The sequence below is a fragment of the Amblyraja radiata genome, chromosome 27 (genome assembly GCF_010909765.2).
Source record: "Amblyraja radiata isolate CabotCenter1 chromosome 27, sAmbRad1.1.pri, whole genome shotgun sequence".
Taxonomy (NCBI): domain Eukaryota; kingdom Metazoa; phylum Chordata; class Chondrichthyes; order Rajiformes; family Rajidae; genus Amblyraja; species Amblyraja radiata.
Window position 1 is genome coordinate 32,285,418 of NC_045982.1, and position 26,611 is coordinate 32,312,028.

Genomic DNA, 26,611 nt, shown 5'->3' on the forward strand with positions numbered 1-26,611 from the left:
TTATGGGATACCATCACTCACTGTGCAGGTAAAACTAAACCAGGTTGTTCTGACTGCAACCATCACAAATATTTTGTTACTTGCGAGCAAAGCACCAAGGCAAATTCCTTGTATGTATACACACTTGGCTAATAAGATTTATTCATTCATTCATTCTTTCATTTATTCATTCATTTGAGTTGTCTGAGTGGTCTGAAGAAGGATCTCAACCTGAAACATCACCTTTTCCTTTTTCTCCAGAGACACTGCCTGACCCATTGAATTACTCCAGCATTTTGTGTCTATCTTTGATACAAACATCATCTGCAGTTCTTTGTTTCTGCATATTATATTTTCAACAATAATGGATGGGGAGCCCGGTCATATTAGGACTAATTGGTTTATTAGCGCCTGGTCTCTCCGGCATATGCTGTCCCTCGCAATGCCATCTTTCTATCCCGCCCCAACCTCCATCAACCCTTGCCCTAGCATTCCAAGTCTCCAACAACTTGCTGCTCCCCAATGGTCCCAATACCACTAACCAACCCAACCGCAAGCTCCAGGCTGATTCTCTAGTCCAAGGTCGCAACTCCTGTTTGATCAACCATTCTCCCTTAAATCATCTACCGATCCTCCAAGACCTGATAGAGGCCCTGTTTCTCCCCCACCCCACCACTCTAAACCTACTCAATCACCCACATACTTGATGGCCACCAGGTTCTCAAGCTCCCATCCTCCTTCACAAACTCATCACAGCATCTTCATTATTTGTGCTGGATTTCCAGACATAGATTAACCTCATTTGCCCCTCAGTCAAACGTCACCTCGCCTCTCTTGCTCCAGAAACCCTGGACCCCGATTTTGTCAAATGCAGCACATTCTCAACGACAGAAATAGACAATAGGAACTCATAAGGTCAAAAGGAATAGGAGTCGAATTAGGCCATTCAGCCCATCATGGCTGATCTATTTCTTCCTCCTAACCCCATTCTCCTGCCTTCTCCCCATAACCTCTGACGCCTATACTAATCAAGAAATCGGACTCCAAATGACATTTTCAGTGGGAGAGATCAATGCTGCCCTGCTGTGGTGGTGAACGAGCTCACCCATTAGAATTCCTGCACAAATCTCACGGCGTTGCCATTTCTGAAAGCAATAATAAAGGCAACTCCATTCAGCATACTTAAGGTGTGGGCTGCCCTTTTTCTTGTCAATTGAGGAACAGTGCATGACCCTATAAAGATGCAAAGAGTACAATCCCATATCAGGACAGGTTTTCACCAAAATTCCTACACTTGCCAGCACAACATTTCAGGCTTCATAAACCCACTGCGTTGTGAACTGCTTTATTCAGCAATTTGATTCACGAACTAAGTATCTTTCAAAAGCCCTGTAATGTAAATCTGCTGCTTAAGAATTTTATATTAAATCCGCGTAAAAAAAGCAGCCAGGCAAGGAAAGCAGTCAATCTCCTTAAACATAGAATGTGTAAACTAATCTGTTTCCTTCCCTCAGTTGGCACCACCACGAAATATAATAATTAGATTATCATTTTAGAAAGGAAAGCAGTTTATCCCTTGATGAACATACCTTGTAATATCTTGTGAACAATTCATAAAGCTGTTCATGAACATATTGTCATCAACAGCTTGTAATTCTGGCAACTGAACCATCCTGCCATAACCAGAGAGCAGTCCTGAACTACTATCTGCCTCATTGATGACCCTCGGACTATCGTTGGTCAGACTTTGCTGGCTATATCTTGCACTAAATGTTGTTCCCTGATCATATATCTGTACACTGTCAATAGCTCGATTGTAATCATGTATTGTCTTTCTAATGGGCCTGTCCCACATAGGCAATTTTTTAGGTGAGTGTAGGAGACTCTGCGCTTGGCAGATGTTCGTCACATGTTCGCTGATGGTCTCTGGTGAGTCGCCTTCATGGTCGCGAGGAGTTCCCGCATTCTGGGAACTAGTCGTGACCTCAGTATGGTTGCTGAAAAATTTTCAACATGTTGAAAATTTTCTGCGACCAAAAATTGGTCACCATGGATAAAATCGATTATCCTGTAGTCGTAGGTGCAGTTGTAGTGGGGTGGCCATGTAGTTATGGGTAGTCGAGGTAGTCGTAGGTAGTTTTAGTTAATCGCCTTTGCTGACCGGTCATTTTCATTGACTCCTTGGGGGGAAAAAAACGGAAGCAGGAGTTTTCAGAACCAAGGATAACCGACCGGTAATGTTAAATGTCCGCCGAACTTCACAGCTGTGTATCTCTGGCCTATTAAAAGTTGTCTGGCTTCTTAAAAGTTGTCTCCACTCCTTCTCCCCCCTTCTCCCCCTCCCCCCTCCTCCCCACACTCCCCCCCTCTCCCCCCTTCTCCCCTCTTTAAAAAGACTGTGCTAGCTGTCTTAATTACAGTGCCAACCTTCCTGTTCATCGTGGTGTGTGTCTGTATCACCTTGGCTTTGCACCTTGTGAATTTCAGACAGCGCTGTGTGTGTGTGTGTGTGTATGTGTGTGTGTGTGTGTGTGTGTGTGTGTGTGTGTGTGTGTGTGTGTGTGTGTGTGTGTGTGTGTGTGTCTGTGTCTGTGTCTGTGTCTGTGTCTGTGTCTGTGTCTGTGTGTGTGTGTGTGTGTGTGTCTGTGTGTGTGTGTGTGTTCAACTCTGACAGTTGCTGTTCCAGTTCCAGGTTTTTCAGGCGACTGCCGGCAACTTGACAGTCGCCGGCAGTCTGCTGAAAAATCGTCTAAGTGGGACACACAACAATAAACTACTGAACTAAAAAAACCTAGATAAATGGACAAGGCAATTCTACAAATGAAGGGAGATAGAACTGAACTACACATTAGTCAGGCAATGTTTATATGCCGATTTTTTATGAAAATAAATAAAAAAGGAAGAAAATATAAATTATACTGTCAGACACTGCAACTCACACATATATTATTCTAAATCCAGAGAGATTAATTTGTACTTTGTTCATATACAAAACAGGGACAGAATGAACTAACGTCACTATTACCTGCTGAGGCAGCAGTCGGCGGTCCTGGTGGGATATCAGGAAGATTTTAAGCATTCTAAGCAATAAAAGAAACCAATGTTTTCACAAATAACGCATGCATATTTTGAGGTTTTGTTTCAGTGAATCATGACGGGGGGGAGCCATTAGAAAATGGCCGAAACTTGCTACTTCTGGTTTGAGCTGAAGATAGACACAAAATGGTGGAGTAACTCAGCGGGTCTGGCAGCATCTCTGGAGAAAAGGAATAGGTGACGTTTTGTATCGAGACCCTTCTTCAGAACCTTTTTCACAGGTTCAGGAGAGCAACTGATCTTTAGTTTAGTTCTCATTAAGGCTTGAGCAGCTTTCAACCCAGTGTTATGACTCTTGATTTCTCTAACTTCAGATAACTCTGCATTCCCTCTCCCTCCACCCCTCCACCATCCAAGTCACACCAGCTTCTCGTTCTTACCTAGCAAACACCTAACAATGGCTTGTTTCCTTTATCAAAGTTACTATTTTGCATATCTTTCATTCATTTGTTCTATATCTCTCTACATTACCGTCTATATCTCTTGTTTCTCTTTCCCCTGACTCTAGTCTGAAGAAGGGTCTCGACCCGAAACTCCAGCATTTTGTGTCTATCTTTAAATTAGTTTAGCTCATTTAGTTTAGTTTATAGATACAGTGCAGGTCCTTTGGTCCAACAAATCCTCACACTATCGTACACTTTACGTCTTTGGAGTGTGGGACGATATTGAAGTTCTCAGAGAAAACCAAGGCGGATCACGGAGAGGTAGACACAAACTGCTGAAGTAACTCTGCGGGACAGACAGTGTCTCTGGAGAGAAGGAATGGGTGCCGTTTTGTGTTGAAACCCTTCTTCAGACTGATGTCAGGGGAGTGGGTGCAGTACAGAGATAGAATCTAGTCAGAGACGGTCAGACTGGTAGGAGAACTGGGAAGGTGGAGGTGATGAAGAGAGAGGGAATTAAGGGCTACTTGAAGTTAGAGAAGTCACTGTTCATACCGCTGGGGTGCAAGCTACCCAAGAAGAATATCAGGTGCTGTTCCTCCAATTGGTGCTGGGCCTCACTCTGTACAATGGGGGAGGCCCAGGACAGAAAGGTTAGTGTGGGAATGGGAGGGAGAGCAGTAACGGGGAGAACGTACAAACTCCGTATAGACAGCATCCGTAGTCAGGATCGAACCCTTGTCTCTGGCGCTGTAGGCGCTGTAAGGCAGCAACTCTACTGCTGCGCCACCATGCTGCCCCTCTGCTTGGGGTGAATGCATGGGTGTGAATGCTCTGTTGCTTTTCATTCTGTGCTTTGCTTGTGCTGAACTATCAACCTGAAGTTATAGATCAAACCAGGACAAGGTAATAAATCAGCTGTGAGCTGGTGCAAGATAAAATGGTTGAAAATTGTGGGGGGGGCTGTCATAAAAATGTTGGTGGTTTACTAACATCTAACCAGGAAGGAAAACTGACAACTGGAGTATCTTGCCTACATGTCAGTCTGTTCTCACATTTTAATGCACAGTTGCAAAATGGAAGAAGGTTGAAGCTCTGGGGATGGGCTGGAGAGGCATCTCCTCAGGTAATAAAGACAAATTGAGCTCTTGGTCAAGGGCAGATCAGACATCTGTATGCAAGCCATGAATAATGAATGATCTTGCAGCCTTATTTATTTAAGTTGGAGACATCCAGGAGGCACGGAGATTGTAGTAAACGACTGAAAACCGCATATCTGGCAATTGAGAAAAATGATGTGGACTATATTGATGGCCAAAGCTTTATCCATTTTGTTTTAATGGAACTGTAGTCGGCTGGTGACGCCAATACACGAGGGACTGATTCACGAAGGCAGGGCAGATACGAGAAGAGTTGAGGGGCTGGTAAGAGCGGATGTTGTGAATCACAAAGCAAGGTGAAAAACATGAAAGCAAGATTAAAGCGCAAAAAGACAGAGAGGAAACGGAGATCAAACGAGAAATAGAAAGAGAAAGTAAGCGTACATTTTACAAGTCAGTTCATTTAATTTTACTTCGGAGTCATGTGAGTGACTACGTGAAGAGCCCGCTCAGCACGCATGCGCGGCTTTAACGCCAGCAGTGCAACAGCGGCGCATGGGGAGTCAGGCGCTCCCGCTACGAGCCTGAAGGAAAGGAACGTTAGATAAGTACTTACCTTCAGTTTAAAGTCGGTCTTTACGTTTGTTTTTGCTCCAGGGGGAGCAAAGCAGCAGAGGGAAGCGGCCCCCGTTCGACTCCAGGGAAGGAGCCGACAGTGGAGGGGGGAGAGGCGGCAACGGGACCGCACACGCTGCGGTCCACAGACACGGGTGCTGCGCTGATGCCCAGTCCGCTAAAACAGCTGTCTGACCAACAGCAGCGGACTGGAGGGAAATTTAAAACCGGCCGGCACCCCTGCAGACTCCCGACAAGGAGACTCGCCGCCCGAGAACCGCTGAAATGCCGCCCGAAAACGGCAGACAGCCTCTAACAGCAAGGTCAGGACCAACCTCAGGCTGGAGACAGACACGGAAGATGGGATCAGCACTTCAAACAAGAAACAAGAGTGTCTGTTTCTCCAAGCCAGAGGAAGGTCATGGAGCTAAAAACTCCAGCGAGACTACATCAGGAGCAGGGGCAAGTCCGCCAAGGGAGCTAACACTCCCACTCCAGTGCCTAACAGCACTGGCCATCTCCCTTGTCGAGGGATTGATGGGAACCAGAGCTGGGCTGGTCAAGAAGAGGGGTCACTGGCTGAATAACATCGGGAGTATGCTTGAGGTACAGGATCAGGAAGAGCTGCTGGGTGTGGCCGCTATGTGGCTCCACCACTAGCGAGATGGCTTTTCAGTCTCAACTGGCGGTCAGCTTACTACCTGTTCTTTTCAAAAAACCTCTCCAAGACAGGTAGTCATGAGGTGTTGGATTTCATCACGCCTCCCCTAAATTGCATTTACTCAAAGTGCCCACCGTTATTGGGGGGTACATTGAGCATAGCTTTTAAAAACCCAAATATCTTAAAATGAATTTGATATCCCTGACGTCGGTTATCATTTTCGCATGCTCTTTCCAGAGGGTCAGTGTAGTGTGGCAAAACACCTGACCCTACTGTTCGCAGTGCTCCGCAACTTCTCAGGAAGTTATAAAACCTGCCCTCAACTCAAAAAAATTTACAGGACTGTGAGAACGCCGACCTCACAACCATAGATCCTGCTGTCTGGCTAAGTTACCAAATCAAGCCTAAAAAACTGGACGAAGTGTCCAAAATATTCGGCGCAAGAGGGCAGGGTCTGGAATGAGCACCACACGTAAACCAGTCAGCAGTACCTCTAACGCGTCCACCAGGAGGGTCTACCTCATGGTACTGGTGAAAGCTCGGCGCCTGCATGCCAATCCCGTAAGCCTTTCAGGCCAGGGCCCAGAGCAGGCCCCATGGAAAATGCACCACCCCCCAACATCACCGCCACGTCAGACAACGTGCAAGACTTGTTGGACCGGCAGGAAACAGAAGAATACCCATAACCATGGAGGTAGCTGGGTCTGGTTCCTACCAACATATAGAATATAGGGGCTTAATACTAACAGGGGGGAGATTACACCTGTTTTAAGAAGCACGGGAGTCTATCACGAGTGATCAGTATATACTCAATGGCTTTAGTGGATACAAAATACAATTCATACTAGAAAAATTGCCACCAGTTCAACATTTACCCCAGAGGGTTTTCCCTCTCCGTTAAAGAAACGAGAGGGACAAGCTGAACTGGTGAGACTAATTACAAAGGGTATCATGGGAAACATGAACCCTTGGAATTCGTATCAAATATTCGTCACTAAACCCAAAAAGATGGTGGATGTCGCATCATCATTGACTTAACTTCACTAAATATGTTTGTTAAGTATATACATTTCAAAATGGAAACGGTTGTTACTGCCAAACAACTAATTTCCAAAGGATACTTCATGGCAAGCATTGATCTTAAAGATGTTTACTATTTAGTACCATTCACAAGGGTCATCGCAGATACCTGAAATTTACCTGGATGGGGCAGCTATGGCAATTTAAAGCGTTACCCAATGTGTTCACATCAGCCCAAGATTATTCACCAAGATACTAAAACCAGCTCTGGCAATATTCACAAGACAAAAACACATTGTCATGGCATATCTTGATGATATCTTAAAAAAATAGGCAAGACCATGGAATTGACTATGTTAGCTGTATCAGCTACCAAACAGTTATTCGAAACCCTGGGATTGTCTTACATCCAGATAAATCTAAGTTGAAGCCATCCACAATCATGGACTACTTGGGCTTCACAATTAATTCAGTCTACGTGACTGTAACATTGCCAAGAGACAAAACAGTTGAATTGGCACAATCATGCAACAATTAATGGTCCACGTACTCCCAACTATTCGACAAGTAACAGATTAATTGGGAAAATGGTAGCAGCATTTCCGGCTACACAGTTCGGACCTTTGCACTGTCAAAACTTACAAAGAGCAAAGGTACAGGCACCAAAACGACATACAGGTCATTATGATCGTGTCATGAATTTACCCACTGAAGCAATATCATAACTACAGTGGTGGGCAAAAAAGTTTGGCATAATTTCAACCTATTATCATCACTAACAAGTAGTAGATGGACTAACCCAGAGTCATCGTTACCACTTACACTGGGCATTACTTATCTACAAATGTTGGGTGACTTTTATGGTTTAAAAGCGTATGCACAAATATGCATCACTTGCATGTACGGTTACAAATAGATAATACTACGGTGGTGGCCTACATTAACCATATGGGCGGCATAAAATCGGTATCATGCGACAAGTTGGTCAACACAATTTGCAATGGTGTGTCGAAATACATATTTGGCTATCAGTAACTTACCTGCCATGTAAGCTAAATACAGTGGCAGACACCAGGTCACGTAAATTTAATGACAACATCGAATGGATGTTAAACCCCCAAAAATTTGCAAAAGTTATCAAGCAATATGGCACGCCAGATATCGATTTATTTGCATCAAGGCTAAATCACCAGGTACCTATGTATGTCGCTTGGGAACCAGACCCTGAGGCAGCAGCGGTAGATGCGTTCGCGCTGGATTGGGGAAATTCTTCTTCTATGCATTTCCTCCCTTCTGCCTCATCAGTTGGGGACTACGCACAATACAAATGGACTCTGCTTCAGGTATTTTGATAGTACCCGACTGGCCTACACAGCCATGGTTCCCAATACTCCATGACATGGTTGTTGAAACTCCGATGGTATTCCCCAGTGACCCAGAGTTATTAACACCCAGTGTCGGGCACAAGCCACCCGTGCCATGAAAAAATCAAACTCCTGGGTTGCAGATTCTGCACAAACCACTTCTGGGACTGGGATTATCAGAACAAACCGTCGACACCATGTCAGCATCCCTCCGAACATCCACTAACAAACAGCACTTGTCCAGCATCAAGAAATGGGAGAAGTACTGCTTGGATACAGGGACCACCTACTCAACCACTACAGTTACCAACGTACTAGAATTCCTGGCGAACCTTCACCACGATGAAGGACTCAGCTACAGAGCCATCAACACAGCTAGAAGTGCCCTGTCTGTCTATTTAAAACCAGCTCCAGGACAACAGGCCATGGGGTCCCACCCGCTGATGGTCAAACTAATGAAGGGTATTTACAACTCTAACCCCCTAGACCAAGATACACCCATACATGGGATGTCAGCGTGGTCCTGACATACCTCAGGGGATGACCACCAGCCAGATCCCTCAACCTGGAACATTCTATGCTCAAAACACTCATGTTGATGGCACTTGTATCTGCACAGAGGGTCCAGTCACTACACCTATTGCGACTGGACACCATGCTCACAGCTCCAGACCAGATCTCTGTCGTTATCCAGGGACTGATCAAACAGAGCAGACCAGGAACACCTAATCCAGTCATGGAATTCCAGGCTTAACCGCCAGAATCACGGTTATGTGCCATGACCCACCTACTATCCTACATAGACACAACCAAAATATTCGAGGGAGATGAAAAGCCTTGTGGGTCAGTCATAAAAAACCTTATGGTCGGGTGACGAGCCAAACCATTGCGAGATGGCTCAAGCAGGTGCTAAAAACTGCTGGGATAAACACTAACATGTACAAATTTTATTCCACCAGGGCAGCATCCACGTCGACGGCTAAAAGAATGGACGTGGCTATAGACCACATCCTGGCTACAGCAGGATGGTCGGGAGAAAGACCGTTCAGAAATTTTATAATAAGCCGTTGGCAAAACCTGTTTATTTGCAGGAAAGATTTTACAGACTGCAAATATTTAATTTAAGCCCAGGGGAGCAATTTAATTTCTTTGTTGTTATTGTTAAAAAATACCATTGTGTTTTTCTACAAACAGATTCATTGGTTGATTACGATAACACACTTCCTCCCTCAAGGACTTCGGCAGTGCGTGAAGTAATAACTGTTACACGGTTTGAAATCACAGAGCTTTGAAGTCTTCACGGAATCACTCACGTGACTCCGAAGTAAAATAGTAAGATTAAACGAGAACTTACCAGTTTGAAGTTTGATCTGTATTTTATGAGGAGTTACGATGAGGGATTACGTGCCCTCCGCTCCCACCCTCAATAATATGGGTCAAACTGATAAACTGATGTCTCCTTGTCTTTACTATGTTTACTTCAATAACTGTGCCTATCTGTGATTCCACACTGCTGCTTTGAAGTATGCCGCGCATGCGTGCTGAGCGGGCTCTTCACGTAATCCCTCATCGTAACTCCTCATAAAATACAGATCAAACTTCAAACTGGTAAGTTCTCGTTTAATCATACTATTTTAATGTGTTGAGATACTGCAAGGCCATGAACATTGACTTCTGAGTTTGCTAGTCTACTCTTGCCAACAGTCAAGTGAGTCTCTGAGCCTGGAGCACAAACTCAAAAATTGCATCCAGTATTGGAGAAATTACATAAATAGACAATGAGGGAATAAAAGAAAGCTCAAATGAAACACAGCAATCAAAGTGAAGATGGGAGAGAGAGAAAGAGGACGGGAGTCATTTATGTGACTTGCATTAAACTTAGTCGTTTTGCTGAAAGGCTGTGTATTAATGCATTCTGCTGTTATCACTAAAATAAGTATATTTTGGGTTTAATGACCGTTACATCTTGAAGGCTGAAAGTCTGGAGAGCCTGAGTAAACCAGGGTTACACAAGAGCTGGAAAAGAGGGGAGTTGGGTTCTGTCGACACGGTCAGGGTGGCGCGGTGGCGCAGGGGTAGAGTTGCTGCCTTCCAGCGGCAGAGACCCGGGTTTGATCCTGACGACGGGTGCTGCCTGTACGGAGTTTGTCCGTTCTCCCCATGACCTGCGTGGGTTTTCTCCGACATCTTCGGTTTCCTCCCGCATTCCAAAGATTGACTTGGTATGAATATAGAATAGTCTCTAGTGTGTGTAGGATAGACAATAGACAATAGGTGCAGGAGTAGGCCAGTTGGCCCTTTGAACAAGCACCGCCATTCAATATGTTGATGTGCGGGGATCGCTGGTCGGTGCAGACTCAGTGGGTCAACTCAGTTTCCGCGCTGTATCACTAAACTAAAAGACTGTTTTGACAGTGTCATAGAGAAAGGTTTATAGGAGGCAGTTGAGGTGATGCAGAAAAAGAGGCATCGCCCATTTCTGGGAGACAGAAACAGATCATCAGCTGGAGAAGGATGCAGAGATTCCTGCTAAAGAGAGCAGGATCGAGTGTGTGAAAGGTGCAGAAGCCTATCAATGGGAGCAGTATGTTGTAGGAGGGGAAGAGAGAGATGGCATTGCAAGGGCGGGAGGGGAAAGCAGCCAGGCCATTAGAGATGCGCAGGGAGAAGAAGGAAATGCAATTGAGCGGCAATGTGGCGCAGCGGTAGTGTTGCTGCCTCACAGCACCATAGACTCTTTGCGGTTGCAGCTCCTAGACTGTGGAACAGCATCCCTCTTCCCATCAGAACTGCCCCCTCCATCGACTCCTTTAAGTCGAGACTTAAAACTCATCTTTACTCTTAAGCCTTTCTTGACGTCCTCTGAGGGAGGGCTATATTTATGTATTTATGTATGTACTTAATCTATGAACCAATGTTGTATAACGTTAGTACGTCCACCAATGTAAAGCACTTTGGCCAACGAGAGTTGTTTTTTAAATGTGCTATAGAAATAAAAGTGACTTGACTTGACTGGTTCGATCCTGACTACGGGTGCTGTCTGTATAGAGTTTGTACATTCTCCCTGGGGTTTCTCCGGGTGATCCGGTTTCCTCTAACATTCCAAAGATGTGCAGGTTTGTGGGTTAATTGGGCTTCTGTAAATTGTCCCTAGTGTGTAGGATAGAAATAGTGCATGGGGTCATTGCTAGTCGGCATGGACACGATGGGCACAAGGACCTGTTTCCACGCTGTATCTCTAAACCAAACTAAACTCAAATGGAGGTAAACTGAGGTTAGGCTTTGCAGGCTCATTTAATAATGATTTGTTATGTTTATTGTGGGTCAAACCAGTTGGGGAAACGTTGTTCCATCTCATATTGTTCCATAAATATAATAGGTTCTGCAGAGAATTAACATGCTTACATTTGGTATATATTATACGTACATGACCAAATAATGCGTATTTTTCACACATCATTGAGAGTATTGCTTTTTCCAAGTACAAGGACTTTTGTTTCCATCAGAAAGCATTTAACATGAGAAACCAAAGCGCAAAGGAAAATAGTGAGTAATTATCTCTATTTTACTTAAAATATCATTAAACAAGATTATTTTAACATAATTATTTTTGAAAATTGTAATATTGTGAGATATTGTTATAAAAACCATAATTAGGAGGTGGCAGATGCTTTATGCAAAACAATGCACACCACAGATATGTATGATCCTGTGCATATAATCAAAATTTGAGATAAACCACACTTATAACCATATAACCATATAACAATTACAGCACGGAAACAGGCCATCTCGACCCTTCTAGTCCGTGCCGAACACATAATCTCCCCTAGTCCCATATACCTGCGCTCAGACCATAACCCTCCATTCCTTTCCCATCCATATAACTATCCAATTTATTTTTAAATGATAAAAACGAACCTGCCTCCACCACCTTCACTGGAAGCTCATTCCACACAGCTACTACTCTCTGAGTAAAGAAGTTCCCCCTCATGTTACCCCTAAACTTCATTCCCTTAATTATCAAGTCATGTCCCCTTGTTTGAATCTTCCCTACTCTCAGTGGGAAAAGCTTTTCCACGTCAACTCTGTCTATCCCTCTCATCATTTTAAAAACCTCTATCAAGTCCCCCCTTAACTTGAAGCATTCCTGAGTGTTAAGGGCCTGTCCCACTTAGACGATTTATTTGGCGACTGCCGGTGACTGTCACGGTCGTAGCAGGTCGCCAAAAAAGCAGTGCCTGGACCACCTCCATGACAATGTCTACGACAAACTACGACAACCTACCATCTAGTCGACGGCAAGCTACCGACAACCGGCGACCCATTAGGACGTCCACCTACGACCACACCTACAACAACCTACGACATCCGAAGTCAACCTACATCCACTCACGACAAGCTACGACAAGCAACAACCCTGTCGGAGACAACTGAAGACAATTCAGTCACCGGTACCTAGTCGCCGGTTGACGTAGGTAGTCGCCAATGGAATTCAATTAAGTCAGCACCCGGCGACAACCAACGTCATCCTGGCGACAACCTACGACAGCACCTACAACAGGAGAAGACAAGATACGTCAAGCCCACAGTCGCCAAAAAGCTTTGAACATTTCAAAATTCAGTGGCGACCAGAAAAACGTTACAACTCTTTAGGCAACTTGAGGAGACTACTCACGACCATACAGGCGTCACTCCGCGACCATGCGAAAACAGTCTAGTCGCCTGTAGTCGCTGAAAAAATTTGCCTAAGAGGGACAGGGGCTTTAGAGGTCTACATCCTTCCTGCATGCAACAGGGATGTTTTAACCTATTTGTCTCCAAAATAAATCAGTCTACATTTCTTGCACCATGAAATTCAATTGCAAAGAAAAACATTTTGGGGAAAGAAGTATCCAGGAAGGCACAATGGCACAGCGGTAGAGTTGCTGCCTTACAGCGCCAGAGACCCAGGTTCGATCCTGACCACGGGTGCTGTCTGCACAGAGTTTGTATGTTCTCCCTGTGACCACGTGCGTTTTCTCCGAGTGCTCCCCTTTCCTTCCACACTCCAAATAAAATTGTAAATTGTCCCTAGTATGTAGGATAGTGCCAGCATTTGGGATGATCTCTGGTTGGTGCGGACTGGGTGGGCTGAAGGGCCTGGTCCCACGCTCTATCTGTAAAGTCTAAAGGTTATAACTAGAAGTGAGCTCCCATGCCTGGAAGTTTAAAGTATCATGGATTCCATTAGCTGTTCATTTTTTCTTCTAGGTCCTCTGTGAGGCAAATGTAATGAATGCACTGGACACATGGTTTAGAATCGAACAGCAAGAAATCAATGCAGGAGCTGCTTTTGGGCTGTCTGCTGGTGCGTGAGTGCACACTTGCAAAAGCAGGATTCAGAGTGCTCGTGAAGTCTACTTCAGGTTTACATAAAAGGGAATGTTAGTGAGCGAACATCAGGCCGTGGAGTCCAAAGCTGAGAACCAACCTGGGGGAGCACCCTCTGTAAATAATAGGAGCAGGCCTGGCTATGATGCCTCGAGCCTGCTTCACTAGTCAAGCAGAACATGGCTGGTCTTTTACTTCAAATGTGCAGGACGGAACTGCAGATGCTAGTTTACACCGAAGACAGACACAACATGCTGGAGTAACTCAGCGGGACAGGCAGCATCTCTGGAGATAAGGAATGGGTGACATTTCGGATCAAGACCCTTCTTACCACTGAAAGCCATTACTTCAAAAATGATTTACTTCAAATACTAATTTTCCTCCCCGTCCACACATTCCTTGACTTCTTTAACAGCTATGACAAGCAACGAGCCCGTCGGCGACAACTGAAGACAACTGAAGACAATTGGTGTAATTAATTAGTGTGATCCCACAGACCTTCACGATAAACAATCTCAAACATTCATCACCCGCTGGGTTAAGATGAAAAAACAAGGAACTGCAGATGCTGCTTTACAAAAAAAAAAATGACACAAAGCGCTACAGTAACTCAGCAAGTCAGGCAGAATCTATCGAGAACATGAATAGGCGGCGTTTCAGCTCTGGAGCCTTCTTCAGACTGATTATGAAGAAAGCTGGAAGAGAGGAGGGACAGGACAAAGCCCGGCAAGTGATTGGGGTAAGGAGGGGGTATGGGGGCGGGGGTGTATTGGCAGATTGATGGACAAAAGCCAGAGGTGAAAGGGTAACAGGAAAAACGCTATGATATAAGGATAGAAGGCTTGCAAATTGTGAAGCCAGAGGAAGGAATGTAGGTGGAACGGGAAGGGGAGGGGAGAAATAGTTGCGAGTCCAGGTAGGGCATAGGGAAGAGAGGAGTGCGGGGAAAGGAAGAAGGGGGTGGAAGGAGGGAATTTGGAGAATTCATGTTCATACCATTGGGTTGTGAAGATTTTTCTTCTCATCTGAGTCTTAAATGGGCTAACCACTAATTTGAGACAGTTAACCCCTATTTCTAGAACCCTTAGACAGCAAAAACATTCTTAATTATGAATATTTTTGAGACCTCTAAGATTTTGTACATTTCAATAAGATCACCGTTCCTCTTCCAAACTACAAGCAATTCACGTGCCTTCTGCATAGTTAGTCAAGTCAAGTCGAGACAATTTTATTTCTATAGCACATTTAAAAACAACTCTTGTTGGCCAAAGTGCTTTACATTAGTGCAGGTATTAACGTGCTACATACAGTGGTACATAGATCAACAATACATACATAAATACATACATACAGTGCTCCCTCAGAGGACCTCAAGAAACGCTTGTGAGTAGAAATAAGTTTTAAGTCTAGACTTGAAAGAGTTGATGGAGGGGGCAGTTGTGATGGGAAGAGGGATGCTGTTCCATAGTCTAGGTGCTGCAACGCAAAAGCGCGGTCGCCCCTGAGCTTATGCCTAGACCACGGGATGGTCAGTAACCCCAAGTTGGCCGATCTGAGGGACCTGGAGGTGGTATGGTGGGTTAGCAGATATTTGGTGTAGGTGGGGGCAAGCCCGTTAAGGGCTTTGTATACATAAAGGAGGAGCTTGAGTTGAATCCTCATATGGTTAAGACCCTGAACAAAACATTAATTGGGCCACTCTTGCCCATGCCATCACTCTACCTGAATGAAAACAATTCAATGTCTAGGTATCCACATGTCAACATAGCGGAATCACCATCAAAGGGATTGCACAGAATTAATGGGAAACTTTGCTTCCAAAGATGTAACATTTTTGCAGCACGGTGGTGCAGCAGTAGTGCTGCTGCCTTTACAGCGCCAGGGACCCGGGTTTGATCCTGACTACAGGGGCTGTCTGTGTGGAGTTTGTACGTTCTCCCCGCAACCCTGTGGGTTTTCTCCGGGATTTCCGGTTTCCTCCCACACTCCAAAGATGTACAGGTTTGTACGTTAATTAACTTGGTATAATTGTAAATTGACCCTTGTGTGTGTAGGATATGGACCAATTGCAGATATGGACTAATTGCAGGCAAATTTAATCAGTTTAGACGGGCATTTTGGTTGAAATGGATGAGTTTCCAATGCGGTCACATGTAGAACGTGCAAACTCCACACTGGCAGCAAACAGGCTGAAGGGTCTGTTTCCATGCTGTACCTCTAAACTAAACTAAACTATATTTCAATATTTCCGACAAAGCAGTAGTTTGTACATTGATGATTCAGCAAATAATCCATCGCACCTCACTGGATTATTCATCCTGAAATAGCTCAGATTGTGCAGGAAATCGCATTACTCACTGGTGTTCATTCATGGCACTCTCTCCCCAACAGACAACAGCAGCACTTCTCTCTCTCTCACTGTCGCCACAGTGCTGCAGCTGGTAGAGCTGCTGCCTCACAGCGCCAGAGACCCCGGTTCGATCCTGCCCTTGGTTGCTGTCAGTGTGGAGTTTGCACGTTCTACCTGTGACCACATTGGAAACTCATCCATTTTCAACCAAAATGCCTGTCTATGTTAATTCAATGTGCCAGCAATTGGTCCATATCTCTCCAAAACCTTTCCAATCCACGTACCTGATCAAACATCTGTTCAACATTATAACATTATAATTCACCTGCTCTGGCGGTTAATTCCATACCCCCACCACACTCTGCATGAAAAGCTTGCCCTTCAGGTCGCCTTTTGTCTTAAACCTATCCCCTCTTGTTTTAAACTCCTCTACCCTGGGAAATAGATTGTCACTATCTATCATATATATGCCTTCAAAATGTTAAAACGTTTGTTGAAGATGGACACAAAATGCTGGAATCGCTCAGCGGGACAGGCAGCATCTCTGGACAGAAGGATTGGGTGATGTTTCGGGTCTAGAGCCTTCTTCAGACTGAGAGTCAGAGGAGAGGGAAACAAGAGATATGGAAGGTTAAGATGTGAACATCCTTCCTGTCTGACCTGTTGAGTTACTCCAACATTTTGTGTCTATCTTCGGTGTAAACCAGTATCTGCATTTCTTTCCTACAACTATAAATTTTGCTGAGGTATTTTCAATCCATAGATGCTGCCCAACCCATTGAGTAGCTGCTGTACATACCGGCATGTGTAGTCTGCTGTGCCAGCAAGCATGCCATATGCTTTCTTCGTCAATGTGTCTAGTAGTAGGTCCCTCTCGATCATGACTCACCATGGGTGATGCATCCTGGTCGGATGCAAGCCTGGGCGATGTCATATGGAGGACAGCCTGTTGCCCATGCAGCACGTCCCCCCTCTCCATGTCACTGATCGATCCAAAGGAACAGCAAGGCCGTTACAGTTTGGCACCAGCGCCGTCAAAGGAGCTGCCAGAGCGAGGTTGTAGACAACGACGAACTGCCTTAGGGGCTCCAACTGGATTTTCTTGAGGTTTACTCCTGGAGCCTTTTCCATGACTGGATATGGCCACAAGGCAGTGGAGGTTTTAAATCAGAGTTTTCCTTCTCCTGGATGGACTGCCTTCCCAGGTTGACGAGCCCCATCTGCCCGAGACTCATGGAGGCGGGAGCGTCTACATTCCCGTGCAGGTCTATAGCACCTACGCACTGCCCATAGTGGCACCATTTATATGTGAATGCAGGAGATGTTTGACTTGGTCTTCTGCAGCTCCACTGCATGTTATTTCTTTATCTGTGCAACTACCTAGATTGGGCTTTGAGAGACATTGCTGGCATTTCTGTGTTCAATTGGCATTTCTTCACATCATTGCCAGAATCTCAGAATCTCAGAATCTCCAGACGTGCCGCTGTGAAGTCCAGCACCAAAACTTGGCTAGTGGTTGAGTCAAACATAGAAAATAGGTTCAGGAGTAGCCATTCAGCCCTTCGAACCAGCACCACCATTCCATATGATCATGTCTGATCATCCAGAATCAGTACCCTGGCCTTGCTTTCTCCCCATATCCCTTGATTCTATTAGCCCTAAGAGCTAAATATAACTCTCTCTTGAACACATACAGAATTGACCTCCACTGCCTTCTGTGGTAAATAATTCCACAACCCGTAGTAGTTAGATCTGGAGCAGAAAGTTCTTTTCCACTGAAATTAATGTCGGGGAACATTTATAAAGGATTAAATGTCAGTCATTGTAGGTTGATATTTTAATCATTGACTTTATTCTTATGTTTCTTTAGGTTTCCAGTGTTTTCTATTTCCTTCAAAATTTTAAAATATTTTTTCAAATATTCAAATAGCCTGATGAATTGATTGATTGATTGATTGATTGATTGATTGATTGATTGATTGATTGATTGATTGATTGATTGATTGATTGATTGATTGATTGATTGATTGATTGATGGATTGATTGATTGGTGGGTCCATGGATTGATTGAAAGATACAGCTTAAATCAGATGGAAACAGGCCATTTGGCCCACCGAGTCCATGTTGACCATTAATCACCCATTTACAAACCAGCTCTATATTATTACACCTTCGCATCCACCCCCTCACTAACTTCTAAACATGCACGACTTTCGGGATGTGGGAGGAAACTGGACGACCAGGGAAAGCCCACGTGGTCACAGGGAGAACATGCAAACTCCACACAGACAGCACTGGAAGTCCGAAGAAACTGATGCAGGGAAATGGAAGATGGAGTTTAGTCAGACAAGTGTACAGTGTTGCACTTTCAGTCAAATGTAAGGGGAAACTATACAATTATTGGCAAGACCCTTAACAGCATTGATGGAGAAAGTGATCTTGCAGTCCAAGTCCTTAGCACCCTGGAAGTGGTAACATGTGAGGCAGCATGATAGCACAGTGGTAGAGTTAGAGTTAGCGCCAGAAACCAGGGTTCAATCCTGACCCGGGGTGCTGTCTGTATGGAGACGTAGTGGTTTGTAGATTTTGTAGGCTTTGATAAAATTGTAAATTGCCCCTGGTGTATAGGACAGAACTAGTGTACGGGGTGATCACTGATTGGCACGGACTCGGTGGGCCAAAGAGCCCGTTTCAGCACTGTATCTCTAAACTAAACTAAACTGAACCAAAATTGGAGAGTACGTTACAGATAATACAATGGGCTAACGGGCGTCTATTTATTCCTGTGATTTCTGGAAAAGGGAACTTCATTGATTTGTTGATAATTTATGCCAGAAACTAAAAATTAAATCTTCATTGCTGTACATTTAACACCTTTTGCCAAAACAAGCTCTCAATCCACTTTACTATCCTTTTAAGGAATAAAGATGGGCTCCTTTCATAGCAAGCAAAAATTGCATTGAAAAAAAAAATGCAGAAATGCTAATCTTTTTTTATTATTCGGTAATCATAAATAGCCACTTCACTTCAATTGTGACAGAGAATTATAGTCTCTCAGCTTTAAAGTGAATTCTGGCAATCTTCTGTCATTGTGATTTGAGGTTATATAAAATCATACACTGAGTGATTGCACAAATCCCTGAAATCAGCGGAGCAATAAACGGCTCGACATTGAGCCCATAAACAAGGTCTTAATAGGGATAACCAGGACATCAACTCTGATGGGTATTTAAAGGATGAAGTGATTTCGAAATCCCAGTTTGCTGTCCTTGCAGACTCCCTATTTAACCCGTCGATTCTCGCTAACAGAAATAACCAGTGACATTTCAGAGTTTTCTAATTATGCTGGTGCTCAGCATTTGTTCACTACATCCACATCAAGTATTTGTGTGGAGACACAATGAGGAATGGGATCTGCTGATGCATGAGTCTTACGGCTGTGTGTTACAATCCTGGAAGGCCAGGAGTTTTATTACTGCTTTATGCTCTCACTAGATCTCAGCACATATGTCTAAATGCGCCTAAATTGGCCATAACACACCTGGGAATATCAAGCAGCTCCTGATCACTCTCCGGAGATTCCGAGCTGGAATTGTGCTCGGAATCAAACACGCCGTCCGTTGGCCGAGCCACATACAGATCACCACGCAAGAGATACAAATATAGTGGATCAGAAAGAAATGCACTGAACCCAGAATAGAGTTAAACCAGACCAGCTGATGCGACCAGCCTCCAACCTCATCTATTACATCCGCTGCTCTAGATGTCAGCTGATCTACATCGGTGAGACCAAGCGTAGGCTTGGCAATCGTTTCGCCGAACACCTCCGCTCGGTCAGCACTAACCAACCTGACCTCCCGGTGCCTCAGCACTTGAACTCCCACTCCCATTCCGTGCCCAACCTCTCTGTCCTGGGCCTCCTCCACGACTAGAGTGAGCAACACCGGAAATTGGAGGAACAGCACCTCATATTGCGCCTGCATCCTGGTGGAATGAACATTGAATTCTCACAATTCTGTTAGCGCTTGCTGTCTCCTCCCCTTCCTACCTCTCCCTCAGCCCTCGGGCTCCTCCTCCTCCTTTTTCCTTTCTTCTCCCCGCCTCCCCCCACATCCTATCAGTCTGAAGAAGGGTTTCGGCCCAAAACGTTGCCTATCTCCTTCGCTCTATAGATGCTGCTGCACCCGCTGAGTTTCTCCAGCATTTTTGTGTACCTTCGATTTTCCAGCGTCTGCAATTCCTTCCTAAACAGTTAATTTTACCTTGTTGGGCGAATGAAGTATGCCTCGGGATTCACGAGATGCCAATAACATGAGCATGTAACAAGAAGGACCAAGAAGGACCAACAGTCATCCATATTGGCCTTCAAACCCACGACCGCATTTATCAAGATCACGGCTGATCCACTCAGCACCATCTTCAAGAGCGATCCCCATCTCTCTTGCTTCCTATTAACATTCGAGCTTTCTTTGGACTTTTAGACTTTAGAGATACAGGGTGGAAACGGCCCTTCAGCCCACCGAGTTCACGCCGACCAGCGATCATCCCGTACACTAGCACTATCCTACACGCTAGTAACACTTTACAATTTTTACCGAAGCCAATTAACCTACAAATCTTTGGAGTGTGGGAGGAAACCAGAGCACCAGGAGAAAACCCACGGGGTCACAGGGAGAACATACAGACAGCACAGTGTTAGGATCGGACCCGGATCTATGGCGCTATAAGGCAACAACTCTACCACTGCACTACTGTGCTGTCCTAACTAATCCTTAACTAACTATCAAAGTGAATCATTCCTGATTCCTGAATGAATTCAATAATTGAATAATGCTCTATGGAGAATAGAATTCCAAATGTTCCCTGCTAAGAGATTTCTCCTTATCGCAGTTGCAAACGCCCTGTCCCTGCAGCCTGTTGTTATAAATCCGTCAGTCAAGCAAAATCATGAGAGGAACATAGGGTGAATGCACAGAGTCGTATACCCAGCATAGCGGAATCAAGAACCAGAGGACATCGGTTTAAGGTGATGGGGGAAATATTTATTAGGAACCTGAGGGACAACTTGTTTACATAAAGGGTAGTGGGTGTATGGAACGAGCTTCCAGAAGGGATAGTTGAGGCAGGTACTATCACAACATTAAAAAACATTTAGACAGGTACATGGATAGGATAGGTTTAGAGGGATATGGGCCAAATGCAGGCAGGTAGGAATAGTGTAGATGGGGCATGTTAGTTGGCGTGGGCAGTTGGAAATGGATAGATGATGTTTCAGCTCAGGACAAGAAGGGTCTCGATCTAAAACATTACCTAGCCTTTCTGTCCACAGATGCTTCCTGACCTTCTGATTTCCTCCAGCACTTAGAGGAGCACAATGGTGGAGTTGCTGCCTTACAGTGCCAGGGTTCTGAGTTCGATCCTGACTACGGGTGCTGTCTGTATGGAGTTTGTACGTTCTCCCTGTGACCGCATGGGTTTCTACCGGGTGTGCCGGTTTCTTCCCACATTCCAAAGACGTCAGGTATGTAGGTTAATTGGCCTGTAAATAGCCCCTAGCATTTAGGACAGAACTAGTGCACTGGTGATCATTGGTCTGTGGGCTCTGTGGACCGAAGGGCCTGGTTTCATGTTGTATCTCTAAACTAAACTAAACACTTTGTGTTTTGCTCAAGATTCCAGCATCTGCACATCCCTGTGTCTCTCATTCCTCTAAACCCAGAAGAATGTACGTCCTCTCCTCATATACTTATCTGCCGCTCATGGAATAACTTTGAAGAATGTTAAAGAAACATTTTGACAGGTACATGGACAGGATAGAGTTAGAGGGATTAGGGTCAAACACAAGCAGGTGGGACTAGTGTAGATGGGGCATGTTGATCGGTCTGGGTAAGTTGGTCCAAAGGACCCGTTTCCACGCTGTATGACTCTATGACTCTTACTCATATAGGCTTCACTAAGATCTTCCACACACAGTGGCGGACTGGGTCTAAAAATATTGGTTGCCAGGAGACAAAGGGGGCCCAGCCACAACTACAATGCTATCATTTAACAGGGGCCCACTTGCCATCACTTGCTATCACTTTATCAGGGGCCCACTTGCCATCGGGCAAGCTGACACCCTGGCCAGTCCGCCACTGTCCACACATCCCTCATAGTGTTATTGCCATGTAACACACACTGTGTTAAATGTTTTCCATTACTTCCAATACTAAAACCCAGAGGTGTTTTCTTCAGTGAAGTGTAGACTCTTTCTCAGATTTGTCATCTAGATTTACCTGAACATCTAACTGCTCTTCTGCACTGAGTAGATCTTCCAGCTGTCTATATGCAGCAAGGAAGTCAGCTTGTGTGGATCATCAGTGGGGTTGGAACATTGTGGCCTTGCTGGTAACGTCGGTCCCCCTCCAGTTAAGGTGTAACCCGTCCCTTTTGTACAGGTCACCTGTACCCCAGAAGAGATCCCAGTGGTCTATAAATCTAAATCTCTGCTCCCTGCATCAGCCCCCCAGTCACACATTCAGATCCCCAGCACGGGGTACAGGAAACAAAACAGAGATAACCACCCTAGAAGTCCTGCCTTTCAGTCTTCTTCCTAGCTCTCTAAACTCGCATTGCAGAACCTTTCTCTTCTTCCCGACGTTGTTTGTGCCCACGTGCACTACTACTTCCCTCTCAAGGATGTTCTGACCTCGGTCCGAGACATCTTGAACCCTGGCACCAGGGAGGCAGCAGACCATCCTCGAGTCTCGCCTGCCTTCACAGAATCTCCTGTCCGCACCTCGGAGTCACCCACCACTATGGCTCTGCCCGATGTAGGTCTTGCCGGTCGAGTCTCATCGCTAGGATTGGTGCCACCGACCTGTGCACCGCTCGGACTTGAAGCGTCATCTGCCCCGACAGCTCCCAAAAGGGCATACCGGTTTTCATTAGGTACAGGCACCGGGGTCTCCTGCACTCCACATTTACTCCCCTTTCTCAGTCACCCTTCGCTCTTCCTGTATCCTTGGCGTAACAACCTCACTGAAGGTCCTGTTCAGAAAACTCTCATTTTCCCGGATGGCCCTGAGGTCAGTTCCACAGTTCCCCAACACGTTTATCCAGGAGCTGCACTTGGACACATTTCAGCAGAAGCACCAGTGCTGTCCCTGACTGCCCACATCCTGCAGGAAACACACTGTACCAACTTGCCTGCCATGTCTTCAGTGGGCAAAAATCACAAAGCACAAATTTTGATCAAATGTAGCCTTCTTGCCTCAGCCTCCTCGCCGAAGACTCTCGAGCCAAAGACTCACACTTTACTCCCCAAGGAACTTCACCTCAACAAGGCCACTCCCCCTAGACCAAGCCCTACTTATATTTGCTGTTCAAGGCTTTAACTTCTGCAGCCAATTCCCCACACTCGCTCCTTCACCTGCTGCTTGCGTGCTAGCCAGTCAGCAGAAAGACTATACATGATTACAATCGAACCATCCACAGTGTATAGATAAAGGGAATTATATTTAGTGCCAGATAAAGTCCCGTAAAGTCCGATTAAAGATAGTCCAAGGGTTTTCAGTGAGGTTGATGGCAGGTCAGGACCACTCTCTTGTTGTTGATAGGATGGCTCAGTTGCCTGATAATGGCTAGGAAGAAACTGTCTCTGAATCAGGGCCGGCATCTGATGTAATATCCTGAACTACTGTGTCTTTTGGGTGGCTCCTGCCTTGCTTGATCCAAACAGAAGAAATGACCATAACTTGATCTGTACAGAATTAGTGCTGGGGTAGGGGATGTTATAGAAGAAACGGGTGTCCTGAATGATATTGTGTGGACTAGTCAAGTTCCAATTTAACAATAGGTGTCTCCTACTTCTTCCTCTCTCTCCCAATCAGTAAATATAGGTCTATTAGGCTTATAGACCTTAGCCACAGAGACTGTCACTCCCGCATTGGTCTCTTCAGCCACAAGCGATGCTGCTCCAGCCGAGGTTTGGAGCAAGCAGCCAACAACTAGCGGGGCTGGTGACTGAGATGGGGACATGGATGGATTTAGCTAGGATTGGCTTTCTAATTTTGCCATTTTTTCAACTCAAGTTTCAGCATCAAACACGGCCAGACACAAACATGTCCAATGTGGGAACCATGGATTTCTCCATCACTTCCAGATCTTATGGTGACTGACACCAGTCTCCATGCCAGTATTTATGAAGACATCCTTGCTCCATAGTATGATTAGTGTATCCTCCACGCATCTATGTATCAAATATCATCTGGATTTTACTCTGTTGCCACAGACTACAGTTTATCTTTAACTGGAAAAATGATCCCTCGTGTATGGGTGGTTCTGCTGTAATACTGAGGTTTACCTTCATTATTGTCACATCTACCATGCACAGTACAGTGAAAAACTGTTTTTGCATGCTCTCCGCATAGATCAGATAAAGCATAGATAGATCCCATCAGTTCAAACTACAGTAAAATAGATAGAGCAAAGGGGAAGATACAGTGTGTTGAATATAGTTCTCTGCGATGTAGTGAATTGGTTTCTTCGACAAACTCCCATGTCCACAATAGGGTAGAGGTGGATTGAACAGTGCCATAGCTTATGGAAGGACAGTTCAGAAGCCTGACAACAGAGGGGAAAAAGCCATTCCTGATTCTGCCGGTGAGTACTTTGGAGATTCTATCCCATTCTGTCACATTCGGGACAATTTACAGAAGCCAACCAACCTATAAATCTGTGCGTCTTTGAAGTGCAGGAGGAAACAAGAGCACCCGGAGAAAACCCACACGGTCACAGGGAGAATGTACAAACTCCGTACAGACAGAACCCGTAGTCAGGAACTCCGGCACTGTAAGGCTGTAATTCTACCGCTGCGCCACTGCGCCACCCCCATGACCTCTTTTAGCTCTCCATAAAGTTGGGAGCTGCCCTTTCCAAGTTGCATTATCCCATTTATTGATTCTTGGTAATCCATCATTGATTTAAAAACTCCGTTTTGTTTTCTTTTTGGTAGCCACCTGCAGCCCTTTAACACAGCAAGAAAGTTGGAATCCTCCTATTTATCCTGTTTAGAATCCTGTTTTGCCCTATCATTTGATAGCTGTATCACCAATTGTTAAGGCCCATAATCAACCCATTATGCCTGAGAGATATTCATGCTGCCGTCGAGGGTGGCACGGTGGCACAGCGGTAGAGTTGCTGCCTTACAGCGCCAGAGATCTGGGTTTGATCCCGACTACTGGTGCTGTCTGTACGGAGTTTGTACGTTCTCCCCGTGACCACGTGGTTTTTCTCCAAGATCTTCAATTTCCTCCCACACTCAAAGGACATCCAGGTTTGTAGATTAATTGGCTTGGTATAAATGTAAATTGTCCCTAAGATTGTGTTAATGTGCGGGGATCGCTGGTCGGTGTGGACTCGGCACTCTAAACTAAACTAAACTAAACTAAATAACATCCTTCAGTGACTGGAAACACAAAAGACTGCAGGTGCTGGAATCTGGAGCAGGAAACAATCTAGTCCCAATCTTCCAACCTACCTCATTGCAGACATTTAACATTTTCTCCAGAACTGTAACGCTTCGATACTGAAAAACGATATTCTGCACTCTGGTATTTTTCTCTTCGTTTTACCTGCTGTACGGTGTTGCTTGCAAGATGACAATAAAGGTTGATTTGATTTGATTTGATTTGCTTCATTGTATCCATGTACACTATTGTCTGATGAGATTGAACAGCACACAAGCAAAAGTCTTTCACTGTATCTCTATGCAGGTGGCAAAAATAAATCATTGCCAATACTTATACCACATTACATATCACTTCAGTGAGTGCCTCACCATTATGCCCACTTTATTTCTGTTCACTCCATCAATGCATTTAACTTCCTTTCAGAAACTGCAGGTACAGGTCAACCATTCATTTTCCAGCAACTGGTGGTCCTGCACCTCCTTTAATCCGGACAAAATGACAAGAGTGCACTTGAAATCCCCCCAGGAAGTCCACCCGAAAATGTGGCGCCTGGGCTGGGTGAGGCGGCCGACCTCGATCTCATTGGGACTTCTGCGGCCGATCGGCGGGTCGAATTTGCCCCCTGCAGCCGGGGCTCTGGAACTCCGGCCCAGCCAGAGCCGGCAGATCCGTTCCCATAGCCGACTTCACATTCCAAGGCCGATTTTGCGGGCCAGTATCTCGGCCCCTCCAAGGCCGTGACCTCTGGCTGTCCGGCGAAATGGATAATACGGCAAGGTTCGGGAACCAAGAGGGCCATAAAATCGGTGGTTAAGTGTCTGGGAGATTTTTACTCCAAAATCTGTAAAGCATTCAATGCATCTTAAATAACCCATTTAATCAAGGTCACATTTTCACAAAGTGCCGGAGAAGTAACAAAAGCTGGAAATATTTGGTCTACTGTATATTTGAGGTCAGAATTGACTCTGTTTCTCTCTCCACATATACTACCTGACCTGCTGAGAATTTCCAACATTTTCTGTTTCATCCCCTTAGATTTAAATGTCATATTTAAATTTAAATCATCAGATTTAAATGTAATATTTCAGGAGCTGATTTTCCAAATTTTACCTTGCAGAATTAAATTCACAATCCAATCTAATGGATTTAGCATATACGTGTATATATATACACTGGAAGCTGGGTCCTTGGTGCTAGGATCGTGACTTTAATGTATTT

General features: G+C 45.1%; 1 protein-coding gene across 1 annotated transcript in view; it reads right to left on the bottom strand.

Annotated features, from left to right (window-relative positions):
- The window catches only part of grik3 (glutamate ionotropic receptor kainate type subunit 3), a 579,584-nt gene that overhangs the window by 61,335 nt on the left and 491,638 nt on the right, over positions 1-26,611 (bottom strand). The window lies entirely within an intron of this gene.